We start from the raw sequence: 18,048 nt of genomic DNA, 5'->3' as shown, positions 1-18,048 counted from the left end.
CAGTTCCCATATTTGATAATATGGAACAATCAAATGGCATTTTTGCTTGGTGAAAGATTTAAAGTGTTTAATCGATTATGAAAATGGCTCCTTCCTCACATTTTTGGCCCAAACATCACATAGTTCACAGACTGCACTGACTGTATCCAGCACTTTTCTACCTGAACAGACAAAGCTATTAACAATTTGCCACTTACAACCATCAGGATCAACTTGAGGAACCATCTCCAGAGCCACTCTAAACACTTAAGTTGTCAAGATTAATTGTACTGTTGATCGAAATGTTAAAGGTAAATTAAACCCGTCTAAGACACTTCAATGTTTTCAGTCAAATGCACTCTGGGAAAACATAGCAGAAGCTCACAATACCCTTTACACGACACCATCCACAAGAAGCACAGTGAGGAAGGAGCTAATTCACTGAGGAGAGGATATCATAGTGGCTCCTTACTTGTGTTTTCAAGGCTTGCAACCCTTAAAAGCACAGCACCTGACATCCCGCATAACAGGCTGCACTATGCCTGTGTCAGTGGGCTGTGAGCACAGCGACCAAACAGTGATTTTCCCCTTGCTAGTCTGAATAATATCTTGACATTTGAAGAGGTCAAACTCAGTGTATCACAAGCAAAAAAAATTGGGGAAAAACAGACTGGGGCAACAGAAATATATTTTCCTCTTTACTCCCATCTAATTAATCCTCCTGCCACCCTCTCTCTCTCAGTGACTGCTCCCGACCCAGTGGCTGGAAACCATAAAACACAACTTGGTCAGTATTTTATTTTACCACAAACACATTACTTCAGGTCAACAGAGCCAAAATGCACAGCAGGGCTGAGTACCATGTTGTGCTTTTTTTTGTTTTGTTCCTTTCCTTCTGTTTTATGGAGGTTCTTGTGCATGTAAAAGGTTTTGAAAATGAAAAAGCCCAAAGTCGGCACCAACAGAAGCTCCTCTCTCCCACAGAAAACACTGCTCCTGAAATGCCTCATCAGTAGTCTTGCCTTAATCTCCGTGACATCACATTACGTCACCATGTCACATTTCCTAATTTATGCCTAGCGGCAAGTTTGGCATGTAAGAACTGATTTAGCGCTGCTGCTCTGGTGTTGTTAGTGATGCTGGCTCAGGTGTGCGTGAGCTGACCAATCAGAGCAGACTGGGTATTCGGCAACTTAAAGAGACAGGAACTTTCAGACTGATGGGGAATATTAAAATAATTAATTATTATTAATTAATATTAAATTATATTAATATATTAATATTAAAGCGTGTAAACCTTTTCTAGTAGTAACCCAAAATAAAATTATGAAGCTGAAAAAGAGCATAATATGTCTCCTTTAACGGCTGCATTAGTTACCAGACTGCTCTACTTGTTCCAATACTTGCCTTTACCCATTTGATGATGATGATGACGATGATGATTATTTATCAAAATCTCAGTGTGGCAGTATTTTGTGCAAATAATCATCCTTACAACATTGTCGCAATATTGATATCGAAGTATTTGGTTAAAAAATATCAGGATATTTGACTTTGTCACACGATCCAAGCATTTCCGAAGTGTATTTGAGGAGATTTCAAAATATTGAGATATATTGTCAATCGTGATGTATATTATTTTGAGACGATGCAGCCAAGCCATAATTCTAATAAAGTTACAGGAGATAATGAAATGTCTTGGAGTGATGATGGGATACCTGAGCAGTATGAACACTTGAACAGGCTTCACTCTCCTCTGTAAACACTCCAGCAACACTGTTTGGAATTTGAATGAATTTGGGCGCGCTCTGTGCCTCTGTTCATCTTTATGTAAGATGATACCAATGTGGGTGCACCGTGCGGAAAACCTACTCACTCGACCAGTGCTCCCACTCACTCACTCTGCGAACCCAGCAGCGTTCAGTGTTCACCACTATCACACGCTGACACACACGGTGCGAGCCGAGCGCGCTCTCTGCCTCTCATTCATCCCGGCGAAGGCTGCGCACACTTTTTCTTCTTCCTCCTCTCCTCTTCCCCTCCCGGAATAGCTGACTTTGTTTTTGTTTTGTCTCCTTTCGGTCGGAGTGGTAGTGGATGATATCAACAGAGCTGCGTTTCTTCCTCTTCCCTCCGCGATACTACGGACCGAAGAGGAGTTGCCAGAGGACGCGCGCATCACGACGGAGCGCAGCGTGAGGGAGTTCTTCTTATTTTATTTTGGAGGGAGGTGGTGTGATTTCAAACAAAGAAATAAACAAAATATCTTTACTCGAGAGCACACCTACCACCTGCCGACACTCCAGCTACGTTTGGAGGGATTTTACTGCACAGGTGCGTTGAAGGATTAAAAACAGGCAGTTGGCGGATGGTTGTCGGTGTCGTGGAGAGGAGTCACTGCCTCTGCGCAAGGTGAGTGATGGGGAAACACTGACCGTCGAGTTTGTTCAACAGATGAATTATTGATCAGTATTGATTGACCTGGTAATTTGACGTCTGGATGATGCTGAAGCAGGATTCTGAAAGTTTTTGGCGCCTTAAATCACTCATTTTCTCTACGGGATTCCTGCTGGGATAGTGTCTGGAGTTTGAAGCAACGTCTGCTAACTTTGTATTTGTTATCTTTACAGATATAGAGGCATGGTGTTGATCTCCTAATCTACTGCTGCATGGTATTATAGTCTTCCCTTAATGCTTATATTTTCTTTTCCTTTCTTTTTTTTTGTTTAGTCAAGAAACTGTCAGAAAATATTGGGAAAATGAGTTCAAGATGAGGTCCCAAAATATGCCTTTCTGCCCTAATAGCAGTGCACATACACTCAGTTCACACTGATACAAGAGGACAGCAGCTCATCCTTACACTGGAGAAGGTGAAAGCAGAGAACGGTGGGTTTTTCTGCTTAATAAATTATTTAAATGATTAATAGATTATCACTGCAGATTCATTTTTTATTCAAATAATTAACCTATCATTTCAAGACAAGTCAGTTGTATTTGCCTCAGTGGGCTTCTGCTGCCAAACTCAAAATGAGAGAGAGAGTTGGCAACCTGCTGTAGTTTGAACCAGAGGCAGCGATGATTTCTAAACTTTTCACAACAAGCTCTGCCCCACCGTCAGTAATGACTTTCTGTGAAATATGAAAATGAGACACATGTCAGATACAAGGTGGATTAGCTCTGATACTTGATGCATCTCGTTTCACTGGCTCCTGTCCATCTCACTGAGAGCCCTCTCACTGTGAGTATTTGTCACTTGGGAAGAATGTCCAGTCAGCCTCACTGGGCGTCAGAGGCAGCATGATACCAGCTTATGGCCTTTACACAGCACTCGCCTGCCTGTCATCAGGACTTATACACAGAGCACAGGGAAATATCACTCGTTCACACACACTGCAGTGAAGTGTCATGAAGTAAAACAGTTCAGTGTATTTATGTTATCCCATTCAGCCATCCTTTATTTACCCCAAACAGCACTCTCTGCTATCAATACTCTGCTTTTATTTTTCCACATGTAGCCCAACCGTCTGAGCTGAGCTGAGGCTTCACGCTCTGTCTACATACAGTTATCGATCAGCATGCGCTGACTTCTGCTTTACTTCAGGTCACTGCAGCAGGCAGGGCTGCAAAGTCTCAGAGCAATATCAGAGCTGCAACAGATGAGTATTTTCATTACTCTGAATCTGCTAAATAATGGATTAATCATTTGGTCTGTAAAATAACAGAAATTAGAGAAAAATGTCCACCAGAGGTCAAAAACGCTTGTTGCAGTTCTAAACTACAGCCAGATTGATCAATTTCATCGATTGGTCAACAGGCTAATTATTTATCAATAATTTGATTTTCTTCTTTCCTGTGATGCGTGTGATCATAAACTGAATATCTTTAGGTTTTGGAGTGTAGCCGTACACATCAAGACGTTTGAGGACGTCGTCTTGTGCTTCAGGAATCTGCGACGGACACTTTTAAACAGTTGCTGACATGCAAATTAAAAAGTTAATTGATTAATCAGGAAAATAATCAGCACATGGATCAATTTCAGCCTTATCAAAAAATCCCAGAATGTTCATATCAATATTATTAAGTCAATGAAAAGCAGGACATTACGTTGAGGAGGCTGAAGCGAGCAAACTTTGAACATTTTCCTTGAAAATTGACTTTACAGCCAATCGATTATTAAAATTCTGTTGATCGACTGATTGTTTTAGCTCCACACCATATTCCAAGTAGTTATAACTGCAGATCATATTTTTGTATGTTTCACGCTGCTGTCCCCTTCAGGTTTTTGTAGAATATGTGATAACATAGTGAACATAATCTTAAATATAGATACAGTATAACTGTAAAAGCTTGTATTTATGGTGATTCCCTACACTACACTGTCTGCAACTCAGTGCGGATTTTAAGATTCAAAAGAGAAAAAACAAAGCAAGTTAATCAGCATGTTTATAATGTGGAACATATACAGTGCAGCTCTCGCCGGCTCTGAGCCATCTCGCAGTACAGGAGTCTGTTTCATTCTCCCTCCTTCTGTCTCTCATGATGTGCTGAACTGCATCTGGGGGAGAATCTGATTAACCGACTGGCATAATTTACCCTGGTCCTTGAGGAATAAACAGAGGAGCGATGTTGTTCTTGAAAAGTGCCTGCTTTCCCTCTATACATACAAATAAAGCACATTAACACTCGCACACACAAACTGACAGACACTGACACACACACACACACACACACAGAGCAATAAATGAGGCAGTGATGCTTTTGAAAAGTAGCTGCTGCTTCTTCTCTTCTGCAATAGGACAGGGATTGATTGAGCGAGTGCGTGCATGCACGTGTGTGTGTGCGTTGCTGTAGTTTCTTTAAGATTGATAGAGCATTGTGTGTAGGTGTGTGTATACGTTTTCATCCAGAAGTGCTCCTTAGCAACAGGCAGCATATCCTCTTCAAATCTCTCTTTCACACGCCGTATACTGTGACCTTTGTGCTGACTGTGTGCAAGCGAGCCTTTGCATGGGTTCATCTGCTTCTCTGAGTTAATGTGTGTGCGTGTCTGTGTGTGTCCCTGTACATCAGTGTGTCTGCCATTTGACCTTTCTTAGTGTAGATTCATTAATAGCTGCATGATAACTAATGTTGAGCCGCCCGCTGTGCCTGTCTACACGATCAAGATATTGAGTCGGTCCGTCTCATAGAGGCTTCAGCGCAGTGCCGGCCTCTTCCAGAAAGCTTTTTGTCTTTCTTTTCCCTCTCAAACAAAGCAGATATCATCACAATCGCGCCGTATTGATAATGATTCGGCATGCTTTGAACAAGTGGCGGTTTATCATTTTTAGTCTATTTCAAGTCTCTCTCGGCGTGAGCAAGAGAGACATCTTTAATATATATCTTGACACGGTTGTCGTGTTATGTTAATATCAGTGTTAGACTAATAACTGGTTGCATATTTCATATCCGGGAATAGCAGACAGAGCTCTTTAGAAATCAATTTTCTTTTGCTCCATCACCACGTTCGGAAACTGGCCCTCTGCCAGATAGGGAGGGAATGAGGGAAGGAGAGGGCGATACTGTGGGTGCATTAGTGAATGAGGGGGGTGAAATATGTTTATCAGATCCAGAATTCATTCTTTCACATCTCTCAATTTGCCTAAATAAGTTACTCACTGCCTCTAAACTTTATAAACATCCACAAACACAAGGAACTGATGAAGAAGGTGAAGAAGCGCCCGATCGTAGCATCCTATTTATATGGACGAGGTGCTGCAAGGTCATGCCCTATTTCTGTGTGTGTATGAGTGTGTGCTGTACTGTCACAGCATGCAGGCGTATATATCAATAGCATATTCCTTTGTGTGCATGTGCGTTTGGTCATAATTTTCACAGCACATGGACACAGCACAGTATGGGGTTTATACGCTTGCATGCTATGTGTGTTGATGGGGGGGTGTGTGCGTGTGGAGGCTATATAACTCACATAACAAACACACTGCCTTCACAGTTTAATTCCCAGCTCAAACTCATGCTCCTGATTAGAAAACAAATCATATTCAGTGAATCAAATGGCAAGGGAGGCAGAGATTCTCTGACTGAAATAGGCAGATTGGTATTGTTATATTAACTTTAACTTATGCACATATTTGAGTTTATTTTCAGCTGATTGTTCTCTTGTTTGATCTTATCTGATTTACTGTAAGCTTAATCCTAAAAAAGTGTCCTTTTCTGTTTCAGGGTTATTTTCAACATGCACTTTATTTCTCTAGTTTGATCATTTGACTACTGATTGCTATGATCAATGCCATTGATTGCCTCCTTGTTCTTTTAAGCTCCAGTTTGCAGGAAGCACTGTTCTCTATCGCACACTTGAGGGCCAAGACAGCTCTAACAGTTGAGCCCACAAGCCAAAATCAATCCTCTCAATATAAAACTCTCTTAAAGAACAGAGCTACCAGGAAACTGAACAAAAACAAAAGTTAAATAGAATTAATCCCGAGGATCACATAGTGAGAGCTCAGCATGACAATTACCATAATTGTCCTTTAACACTGTTGCAGTTACCTTACTTGACCATGACATTGACCCGACTAATTATTAGGGGTGGGACCAAGTATCGACGGGGCAATGTATCGTTCTACTTCCTCTTGTCAAATGATTGTCGATACACTGGCGCCAGATATCGATATTTTTATTGAAACATGGAGGTGCTCTAAACAGATTCCCCTGACTATTTGACTAACCAGTCACTACTTCATGACTCGCTGGGGTGTAAACTTCTGTGAACTTAATTTACACAGAGTTGTTTTCTTTTAAGTCCAGAACTTTTCTGGCAGTTCAGCCTTTTGTCAGTTTATCACTCTTTTACATTGGAATCATGCAACTCAGACAGAGGTCACGCCATCACAGTCATGAGTAAATGATCAACCTGTGGGAAACAGAGACAGATACTGTGATCCATCATTTGACGATTGTCTTGCAATATATAAATTATCACAGAATCCCTGATACTACATTATCGTATCATATCTTGAGTTACTGTGATTCCCACCCCTAGTAGTTTGTAGGATGGTGTGTGGTTAAATTAATAGTTTTGTATTTAAGTGGCATTTCTTTGATTCTGAGGTTTGTTCTCTGAGTTTATTTTCAGACGTTCTCATTTGATCTTATTTGATTTACCGTATAAGCTTAATCACAAGAGAGCTGAAAGTTTAAGTCTCCTTTTTGGTTTCAGGTTATTTTCAACATTCACTTTATTTCTTTTGTTTGATCATTTGATTGTTGAGCGTCATGATCAATGCCATTGACTGCATCCTTGTTCTTTTAGCTCTTTAGAAGCACTGTTCTCTATCACACACCCAAGGGCCACTCAAGCTCTAACAGTTGAACCCAAAAGCTAAAATTCATCCTTTCAATGTATAAACACTCTCTTAGAGAACAGAGCTACCGGCAAACTGGACAAAAAGAAAAAAAATACAATCAATCCCAAGGACTCCATGGTCGGCATGTAAATAACCAAAGTTGTCCTTTAAAACTGTTGTGATTGCCTTACTAAACCCCATCACTGACCTGTGTAATTATTCCAGCACAGTTGCACAGTAGGTTATGTAGCAGGAAATGCATACAACAGAAATCCGGGGTGTATTTGTGAGCATTCGTAGAAACACTGAAAGACACTTTAGAACTCACACACCTGCAGAGACACACACCTCTTACAAAAGGTGCATTAATGAGCTGGGGTTTTTTTTTCACCTCTGGCTTATTGTAGGGATCCCTGCAGGCATGACAACATACATTTACTAACACAGACACACACACAGCCTGTGATTGACAGCTGATCCCACAAGGATATTTGTGTACATGTCCCCTCAGGACCAAAATACATCATCAACTGTCAGCTGCATTACACTGAAAATATTTATGCACCTGCTTTTCAGTCAAACCACCAGATTTACCGTAACACTGCCTGAGCCTTTTGTTTCACAGAACAACAAGCTTATTTTACTAATTAGTAAGAGGGAAACTGTCATATTGCTAATTAGCTGTTTGCGGTCTCGTCAGTTCAATAATGAAGACAGAGAGAAAGCAAGCGAGAGAGGACGGAGAGATATGGAGGAGGAAAGTCATTACGAAGCATTATTTGGCTAGTGTCACTTCAGTTATTACATTTATTGCAATTTTATGGCTGGTTTCTCTTACACTTCTTATTTTCCTTTCCAACATCTTCTGGATGTATTACTTGTATGTCTCACTCCAGCTCGGTCTCTGAGGTAATGCGTGTCTTTTATGTTGAGGTGCATGCTGCCTCGCGGGAAATCTGTTTGCTCCCTTTTCCATGTAGCTCTAATCTGCCAACTGGTATAATGCATATTCGACTTCGAAAAATACGACATAATATTTCTTATGTGTGAAATTTTTGTTAGCTTTTAAATTAGTTTCTGTTAAGGTTTAGGAAAATACATTCATGAAAATATTGAATTTTATTGTTAGGTGCACTCACTGCCTCCCATGGGCTCCCAACAGCCTAAAGCCTTGCAGCATGTGCTTTCGTGCTGAGTGCAATGCCATGTTTGAAGGCCCTCTTTTTATTGATCACACCACTTTCTTGGTTTTGTTGGATAGTCAAACCACGCTGTGACATCACTGCAGTCTCAGATCTAATGCACTTTGTATTGAATTTTGGTGTTTAGTGCAGAGAAATCCAGACAGCGTTAACATCTATAATTGCTCTACCGCTTTGAAGTGGAAAATATGGAGATGAAAACTGGGGAAAGTTATACGAAAGCGAAAAAGAACATTTGGACAAAATGTGCCGATGTATAAAAAGAGTGCAATTAGTTGCTAATGGAACAGATAGACTCCAACAGTTTTGTTGCCATCCAGCATTGCATTCCCCATATGTTACAGTAACATAACGACCCCCATTTAAACTTCAGGTCGCCGTTGGTTTCCCCCCATTAACTCAGTTTGCCTAAGAGTCTACTGAACACACACACAGACGCGCGCGCACACACACACACACACACACACACACGCACTAACTCAGACACAGGGAGATATGCTCGGTTAAACTGGGAAAACCTAACTTTGCCCTGGATAATAGTCTTCATTCACCCTCTAATGAATCCATATTGTGGCCTAAAGGGGAAGATCTGCTATTAATACCATTAACAAGTAATGGCCCAGAGAGAGAGAGATTTTCAGAGATAGAAGTACCACAGCACCCTCATGAATAAAAAGGTCTGATGAAGGCAGAGAGGTTATAGAGTGTAAAGAGAGTGCTAGTGGGGACCTCCGGTTCAATCTCATTTATCCCCTTTAAACTGGAGAAACTCAAAGAAGAGGAAGTTCAACTTTTTTCTTTGCTGTGTTATTTCACCTCAACAAAAAAGGTGGTTTTCTAGGTTTCCCCAAATGTGTTTAGCTGAGGTGGTTAACTGCTCAGATTCTGTATCTTATCTTGATCAATCAATCAAATCACTTGATTTATTCCCAAGAGCGATGTTTGTGCAGAAGTAAGATAAGACCACAGCCAAGCTGATGACTGACTATGTTTTTAGTTAATGTGGTGCTTTGAGCTAAATTGCTAAATAAATTTACACCTCATGGTGGCTCTAAAGGAAATTTCAGGGGATCACATACAGTAAGTCAGTAAAATACATCATCTGGGAACCATAAACTGAATTTAATTGAAACATTTTCAAAGTTAAATCAATTCATCCTGAGGGAGACATGAATGTTTAAAAAAAATTCATGCAATAGCAGCTGAGATATTTCAGTCTTTATCAAAGTGGTTGACCGACTGATCCACTGACATTTAGCCAACACGGCTAAAAAGAAGTCTGACCATGCATCCAGTTATTATTCAAATTCTCCATCATTACAGACTATCATCAATACAACTGTACCGCAAAGGATTACATGTTCAGTGGTATCAGGACAAAAAAAAAACTTCATTTTTCTTTTTGTTGTTAAAATGTATTTATTCAGCAAGTCTCATTAAGATCATAATCTCTTTTTGCAAGGGAGAGCCAAGAGTGAACATATACACTCTCATAAAATATAAGCTAGATATAAAAAGAAATATCAGCAAGTATTCCGAAGAGGAATGAGTCTCTCTAACTTCGAGTTGCTTTGCAATTTATTCCAGTGTGAAGGTGCATAATACAGTAGCTTATCTGCTCCTCTCTCACAAGAGTAGATAAGTCTACACCATCCCTCATGAGTAATCCCTGCCCTCAAGGCCATATTTCCACCACTGGGAGAGAAAGGAGGTAGAAGAGATGGGGAAAGGCAGAGACACAGAGATGGAAAAGCATAGTATGTGTGTGTGTGTGTGTGTGTGTGTGTGTGTGTGTGTGTGTGTGTGTGTGTGTGTGTGTGTGTGTGTGTGTGTGTGTGTGTGTGTGTGAATATAGTCTTTCACTCAGTAAATATCATAAGACTCGCACATAACGCAGACAGGAAAATTAGGTCAAAAATGGAATTTGGGGCACAACAAGCAGTGAGCAAAGAGAGAGAAAGAGTCACAGACACACACACTGACTCAGGGAGAGTAATGTGTGACCTGACCTTGGCATTAAGTGTGTATTTTTATGCAGGGCACTCTCTTCCCAGGAGACTTCACCCTCTTGGTGACTAAGTTGAAATAAAACATTGGTGCAAACTCATCAGGGGTGAAAAGGCAGATTTGTAAATATCAGTTAAATGAAGCTTTACAGTCTATTTTAGCACAAGGATACACAATTGTCACCCTACTGCTACAAGGTAATGTAGGGGGGACATCAGTCCAGAGAACACAAACAGTCATGAGAGTTCAAAACAGGGTCAAAAATTGTGCATAGCATCCTTGTATCCGCTGACGTAGTGCAGTAGTGCGCAAGCAGTAACATGCAAAATTAAGATTGCTTAAAGTCCTCAGTAAAAGCTGCTGGCTAGCTTAGCCTTCAGGCTTAAAACAAAATAAGCTAAGCAAGCAGCACTCGAGAGCTTGCAGTGAAGTTGTAAAGTCAAAATCCAGACGTCCTTTTAGCTAAACCTTTTACCTGATTAAAACATGATGGTAAAACAGCAAAAAAGTGAGTCATAAAATTATGCTTAAAACTGGATAAAACTGGATAAAATGTCAAATTGTGACAGAGCTTCTGTCCGAGATGTACCATACCGACGCAATGTACCCTCCTAAAAAAAAAGCAGATTAAGTTTAATATAATGCTAAAACAAGTCCCCATCTACTTCAATTGTTTAGGAAAATGCTGCGAAAATGAAGCTCCAGAAATGTTTTGTGGATGTCGAAACTTCACCCAGCCTTCCATCGGCTCGCAGGAGAGTAGACAATGACGGAAATGTCATTCTTAGGTGGTACTTTTTCCTTTCCGAGTCTTTTCCTTCAGTCAAAAACTAACCTCCCAGGGACGATGCACTCTCAGGTATGCTGCACATACCTCATTTATTTTTGCTCCCCCAGTTGCATAAACTCATCTGATCTACAAACAAGCACCCTAATCACATATGTTTGTCACTCATTTTAGGGTCATTAGGTTTTTTTAGCTCTTAGTTTTACATCCCACAGCGAGACTCCTGTGTTTGTACCCTGGCTGTGTTTGAGTTAGTGTATGTTTGCAGTTTGCAGTATTGAGCAAGAAGAGTACAAAGCAAGCTCCTGCAGTGCAAACATAATGAATGTGGATTTGGATCAGACTTGAGCTGCGGCTCCTTTTAAGGACTTCATTTCCCTCAGTCTAGTACCTTTGATTGCTACTGTACAAAGGGGAGGGTTGTTAATCTTGGAGCGAGTTCGAGGGGGGGCAGGCAAAGGGAAGACAGTGTTCAGAAAGATTACATTACCAAGAGTGAAACAGGAAAAGAATTGTAATGTGGAACATCAAAGTGACACGGAAGAGTGCCTTTGCAATATAGGGCTCCATATTATTAACCCTGGAACCCTTTCTCTTGTTATTCCCACTAGGGACTCATTAGACAGGTCATTGGCTCACAGGCCGATGTCGATATTTCATCGTCTGTATGCATAATTTGACAGTTGAATCAGAGCACCACTTTCTTTCAAATGAGATAAGAACTATATAAAATGTGAGAGGAGGAAGACGAAGAGGGGAACAGACAGTCCAGATCACAGCAGTCACCCTCCTCAAGGAGAAAAAATGGAAAGATTGAGGAGGAAGGAAGGGAAGGGAAGGGAAGGGAAGGGGGGGAACTTAAAAGAATCCCTGCTGCCCCAACCACCTGCTGTTCTCTCTCTCTCTCTCTTTATCACTCACTCTCTCTTGTAATTTATTCAATGCAGCACATTTGTCTGTCTTTCACCAGTCCATCTTCAGTATGTATCTCACCATAACGGTGTGTTTTCAGGGCCATAAGAGAAATGAAAATGTGTGAATTGTAATAGGATCTCTTTCCCTGTCTCTGAAGCTCTCCATCGGGATAAAACATTACACTATATCTCTGCCTGTACAACAGGGCTCTCTCTTAGTACAACGCTATATATTCGCAAGTAATATTACAAACTAATTAATATTCTAAGCCCAGGCGACAGAAAACAGCCTAAGTGGTTGCATTTATTACAAAAGAACAAAAAAGCCATGTCCGATTCAGTGCCAGCGTTTTAATGAATGGTGGGCCAGAGGCTGAGATTTGAGGGAGGGCTCAGAGTTCACACTGATGTTAAATACTTGATGTGGTCTTAAAAGGGAATACCCTTAAGGTTCATTCTGTCTTCAGAGCCTCCGGCTTTCATGCTCTCGCTAAGACTTATTTCTGCAATTCTGTTTCTAATTGAGTTCAGGGCTTTTTTTTTTTCATTTTTAATTTGAGCTACTGTTTGGGTATAATGTTCATCATTTCACAAACATTTAGACCTTTTGTCCATCCTTATTTTTTAGTTACTAAAGTTACTAGTTAGTTACTAAAACTTTATCTAAGAACCTTAAGTATTTCTCTATGAACATTAGATACTCGTAACTAGATAAGCAAATATCAAACTTAAGGTTATTAAAAACATCCTTAATTATTATCTGTCAAACTGGCATTTATTAGCACTGGTGTTTAAAAACTATGCTAATCTGCATCACCAGGACTGTGTGGGGTTAGCTTAATTTGATTGACAACAGCCTGGCAACATAAGCAGACAACCCACCAACTGTCATGAAACTGTGAATCGAATATTGCAAAATCCTGATTTTCACATGGAGATATGCAAAAGAATCCTTTTCTTTGCACAAGATTGATTGATTGATTGATTGGCAGCTGCACATCTGTGTGGCTCTTAACATGCACTGATTTTCATGAAGGTATGCAACACGGCCATTTTAACCTGACCCACCAAGATCACTGCAGCTCCCTCCGCTGATCCAACCTTCTTATGTGCTGTAATTCTGGTACTGTATTTGGTATTTAATATTCATTTACTTTTTATGAAGGGGGATAAGTTCTCCCAGCAGAATCCCAGAATCATTGCTGCAACTCAGATTTTTTAACACTGAATGGACAACATATTTTATGGTTGCAATGTCCACCCTCAGAGCTCTTCACTTAATGGAATTAGACAGACAGTTATACAATTTTTACAACAAATTAGCGTATATGTGCATGTTTTTTAATCTCTCAGCTGTCGACTTCTTTGCCATTGCCAGTAGATGAGTGAGTTTGCCTTTCTTTTCTCTAGTGTGTCATGTTTGACGTCACAAACACGTCTGAAAAACAGAGAATGGTAAAAATAGCAGCATGGAGGCCATCAGCATGTTTTATGTTTTACAGTAGTCTCTCTTTCAAACTGAATAATTTTCCGATGCTGATGGAACTGAGGCGGATGGATGTACGCGCCAACTTCTAAAACTGAAAAAGGAACAACAATGAGCATGTTCAGCCAGGTGTCATGTTTTCATCCCTGCTGATCAGGACTGGAGCCAATAAACACAGTGACACAAAAAGCCACTTGGTATTAGGGGTTATTTTATTTGTCCTGTGTGAAAGGGGTTTTAGAGTGACCAAATGCAAAGCTTGGATTGTGCATTCATTTTTAATGATGAGTAAAGCAGTTTAACAAAGGCAAATGTTAAGTACTCATGTGATCATAAGCAGCATAGTCCCCCCTTATAATAATACTGTACATTTATAGGCATTAGGTTGAAAGAATATGGCGTGTTGCAGTAACATCACATATATAAACCACTGTTGAACTTTATGTATTCACTTAAAAGTATCCCTTTTAGCTGATACCAGTGGCACCAGCTCGTCTCCCTTGGGTCCAGACTCCAGTGGCAGAGGCTGCACCAAAAGAGACTCAACACTCGCTTCCTTATACGCTGTCAAAGCCTCGAATATTCATGGGATTCTCACTGAAGCTTCAAAGCCCCTAAAATGTTATCTGTGAAAGCTGTATCGCACACATATGCAACATTTAAGATTTATAACTTTACTCTGTGTAAAAAAGATAAAATTGTTTTCTTTAGTTTTGTAAAGCCAAAATAAATACGTCATAATCCATTACTGTCCATAACTGTATATTGTTCACCCTCCACTGTAATGGCCAACTCTCAGTCTCTGACAATGCGTGAAGTTAAAGCAACTTTCAAAAAACAAAGTTATGAAGTGATTTACTGTAAAAACTAAGAGTAAAAGTAAATTCATTCTAAAAGATAAAATAATTTAGACAATTACAACAATGAAAGAGCCAAAATTTCAAAAAGAGATTCCTTGTCTGAGATCCTCAAAAGTTTCCTCGAAAGAGCAGAACCTTTCCTGCCAAATCCAGCTGTATTAGCTTTGCTATAAATGGAAAACTCCTCGACATAATACTCTTTCTTACAGAAGAGTATTGGGGCCAGAGGTGAGAAAAAAATCAGAGGAGGAAGTTTTTTTCTTGCACTTCAAGAAAAAAGTAGAAATGTTGAGAATAGAGGTGAAATACAATTTTGTGAATAAAGTAGAAATGTCGATAATAAAGTCAACTCTTCTGGTCCATCAAATCCAGCTATGTGAGCTGCCCTAGCCTACAGTCTCTGCCATTACTACATCCTTGAAGCGTAACGAAGTGTGTGTAGTGTAACAATCTCTTCAAAGTCCTAATACTGACAACTATACTGAGTTTATGAGCTAAAACAGAAGTAATGACTTTGTTACTAAACCCGATTCTGAAGTACAGTTTCACCAGTTCATCTACACAAGGCATTTTGTTGAGGCAGTCATATGCGCTGTCTGATGCCGTCTCAGAAGGTCGACTCTAATCTTGAAATGTCAAGTTCATTCTCGACATTTCGACTTTATTCACGACATTTTGACTTACTGAACGGTTCCAACTTTGGCAAAAACTTTTGTTCACTTAGAACCCATCACTCAAACTAAGAAGCTGATTGAGAAAATAGATTTCTCAGGGCATTGAAATTTCTGACTGCTCGTCTGACACCCAGCTCCACTAGCACATATCATCTATATATAAACTCTCTTTACTTGTTACACATGGCTGTCATCATTGATTACATAGTTTCCAATGACCTCTGAATGCATCCAAGTGAAAAATAAGTTGCAAACTATACTGTAACTCAAGAAGGAATCAAAAGATGAACTGAAGTTGAACTGTCTGATACTAAACATAACATGCTGATCTGTGGTTCATGGTGGATTTGAAATTGATGCTTAAGTTGCAATCAATTAGATTTTCATAAAACATAACTTACAGTAAGAGCCGACTGCTTTAGTCCGATACTGTGGGAATGAAACCTCTTTTCCATTAAGATCTCTAAATCCACGTAACATGAAGATATCACATGCTCTGATAATAAACCTCAGCACCGACTCTTTTTTCCTCTCTCCTTCTCGCTTTCATTATTTTTTTCCCCCACTATCTGCATTCCCATCTTTTCGCTTCGACGGGCCTGCCATTCCATTAATCTCACCAACAGATTGCCTCTATTAATTAGCCTACATCTCCCATCTTGCATGTAATAATCAGAGGTAATAGAGATATTAGGGAGATAGGGATATTTCTGCAGTCACAATCGCTTTTAATTAGCCGCAAGATTAAAAGATAGACTCGTTTCTGCCTGGCTGACGTCCAGACAGACAGCGCAAGGTCTTTTTCTTGCCACAGAAAAAAGTCCTGGAGGAAACAAATTCTGCAGCAAATCTAATGTGTCAGTTTGCAAAATATATCTGTTCCTTCGTGTCTCACAGGACACCTCACATAGTGGAGGTAATAATGCGTCCATGCCTTGGGACAAAACAAGTTTCCAGCTTGTCATCAGTCACATTTCAGAATGATTATACCTCACAGACAGGTTCTACTGCATTTTATGTGAAATGCATCTGCAGTGCCATTTGGTTTTAATGTATAGGGGTCTGCCTGTAATTCAATTAGATAATGGAGGAACTGTCTGTACAGCATGTCCAGGTTGCAGTAAACAGACAAGGAGAACAGACAGGGGTAATTACCAGTAACGTGGCTAAGTGTGTGTGCACTCACATGTGTCAGCGTGTTGAGCAGTGGCTAAAATTAATTACAGAGTAGATGTGAACTGTCACTACTTTTCCCTGCTGAGCAGATTTTGTCTGATCCCGCTGATGTTACTCCAGATGACCATCTAAAGTTGCTGGAGCTGACCTCCGGAGCATCTGTGTGTTTTGCACTATGAAACACTTTGGCCCTACAATCACCTTGTCCTGTTGCTTCCTTGAGGCGAGGAGCTCATCCAGTTTAATGGTTGATGTTCCTGGGCCGTTCCCTGCAGACCCGTTACTCACCCCAGCCCTGTCAGAGCAGTGCCTACAGGGCACACATAATGAAGAGAATAGAAAATTGAACACAAGACCCCAGAGCACATCATTAAACCATTTTCTATTACTCAGTATAAAGGCAAGAGAAAACACTGCTGCCAGGTTGTTAAGAAACCAGAGCCACAGCTCCCAGTGGGGTGCTCAGGTCTCTGTGGTTTTACTGGTTGGGCAATACCAACACTGACAAGGTTTAAAGACACTGTTTCTCACCAGGGAATCTTGCTTGGAGACCTTTAGCAGTTTACCTTAGAGACTGTAACCCACACTAAAGTTGCTCTTGGCTGTGCCCTTTGCTTTCCTGCTAGTGTTTAGAAATTCTTGAAAGTTTCTGTGAAGGATTGGAAAGGTGTGTCTGAGGCAGAGTAGAGCTAAACTGAAGCCAGTATAAAAACAGTACGTAGTAGAAGAGTTTTGAAACATTTATCACACAAAAAGGCAATCAAAACATGACTTCTTTGTTCCGTTCATTCATAAGGATGGGAATTGATTAGATTTTATTGATACAAACGCCATGATCAATTCTGCTGATCGGTCCGATTCTTTATCGATTCCCTTTTTTGATTCCTGAACTATTTTTGTTGAGCTAGCTGTTGCAACAATGTGATTGACACCACCTGAAATGAGGAAATATTGGTACAGCATTCGTTTTTATTTAGGTTATCCTCGTCAAAGAAAACATGTGCAAAGCCTGCCTGCAGGGCTGCTCATTCACAGGCAGGCTGCACAGTTAAAGCAGTGGCACTCGTGCATAGCGTGTCAAAGACATGGCATTCACAGAATTTAAGACCATGCTTCGTAGAAAGATGTTTCAGCCAATTTTTGATGATGTGAAATTATCGTTTTACAGACATTACAACTAGCACTGTTGTTATTTTTCCTTGTGAAATGAAGCCATGCTATGGATTATTTGTTCCTCCCAGCCATGACTCCTTCTTATTGCAAGAGAGAAGCATGAGGTTGATGTCACTGCAATGCAAAACCTGTACGAAAAACATGATGGCATTGATTAAAGGAGCTGATAAGCTAAGGATTGGACTATTTGGAACTAGTTCTCAATGGAAGCAGCTGATTAATATGGTTGACAATATTTGGTCTCATTAGTTGGCCAGAAAACTAAAAACCCAAGTTTCTTGAATGTTCCTAAATTTTTAAACAATGTTCCTTTAGTTAATTTATATGGCTGAAGGCAGAGGTGGAACGTTTCTTACATCCTGCTCCACTGTTTAAAACTGTACTTTTCACTCAACTGAATGTCTTTGTTTGTTGGTGTTACTGGTTGTATTACAGATTATGATT

Source organism: Pagrus major, chromosome 15 (assembly GCF_040436345.1).
Source record: "Pagrus major chromosome 15, Pma_NU_1.0".
Lineage (NCBI taxonomy): Eukaryota > Metazoa > Chordata > Actinopteri > Spariformes > Sparidae > Pagrus > Pagrus major.
Note: the sequence above shows the minus strand (reverse complement) of the source record.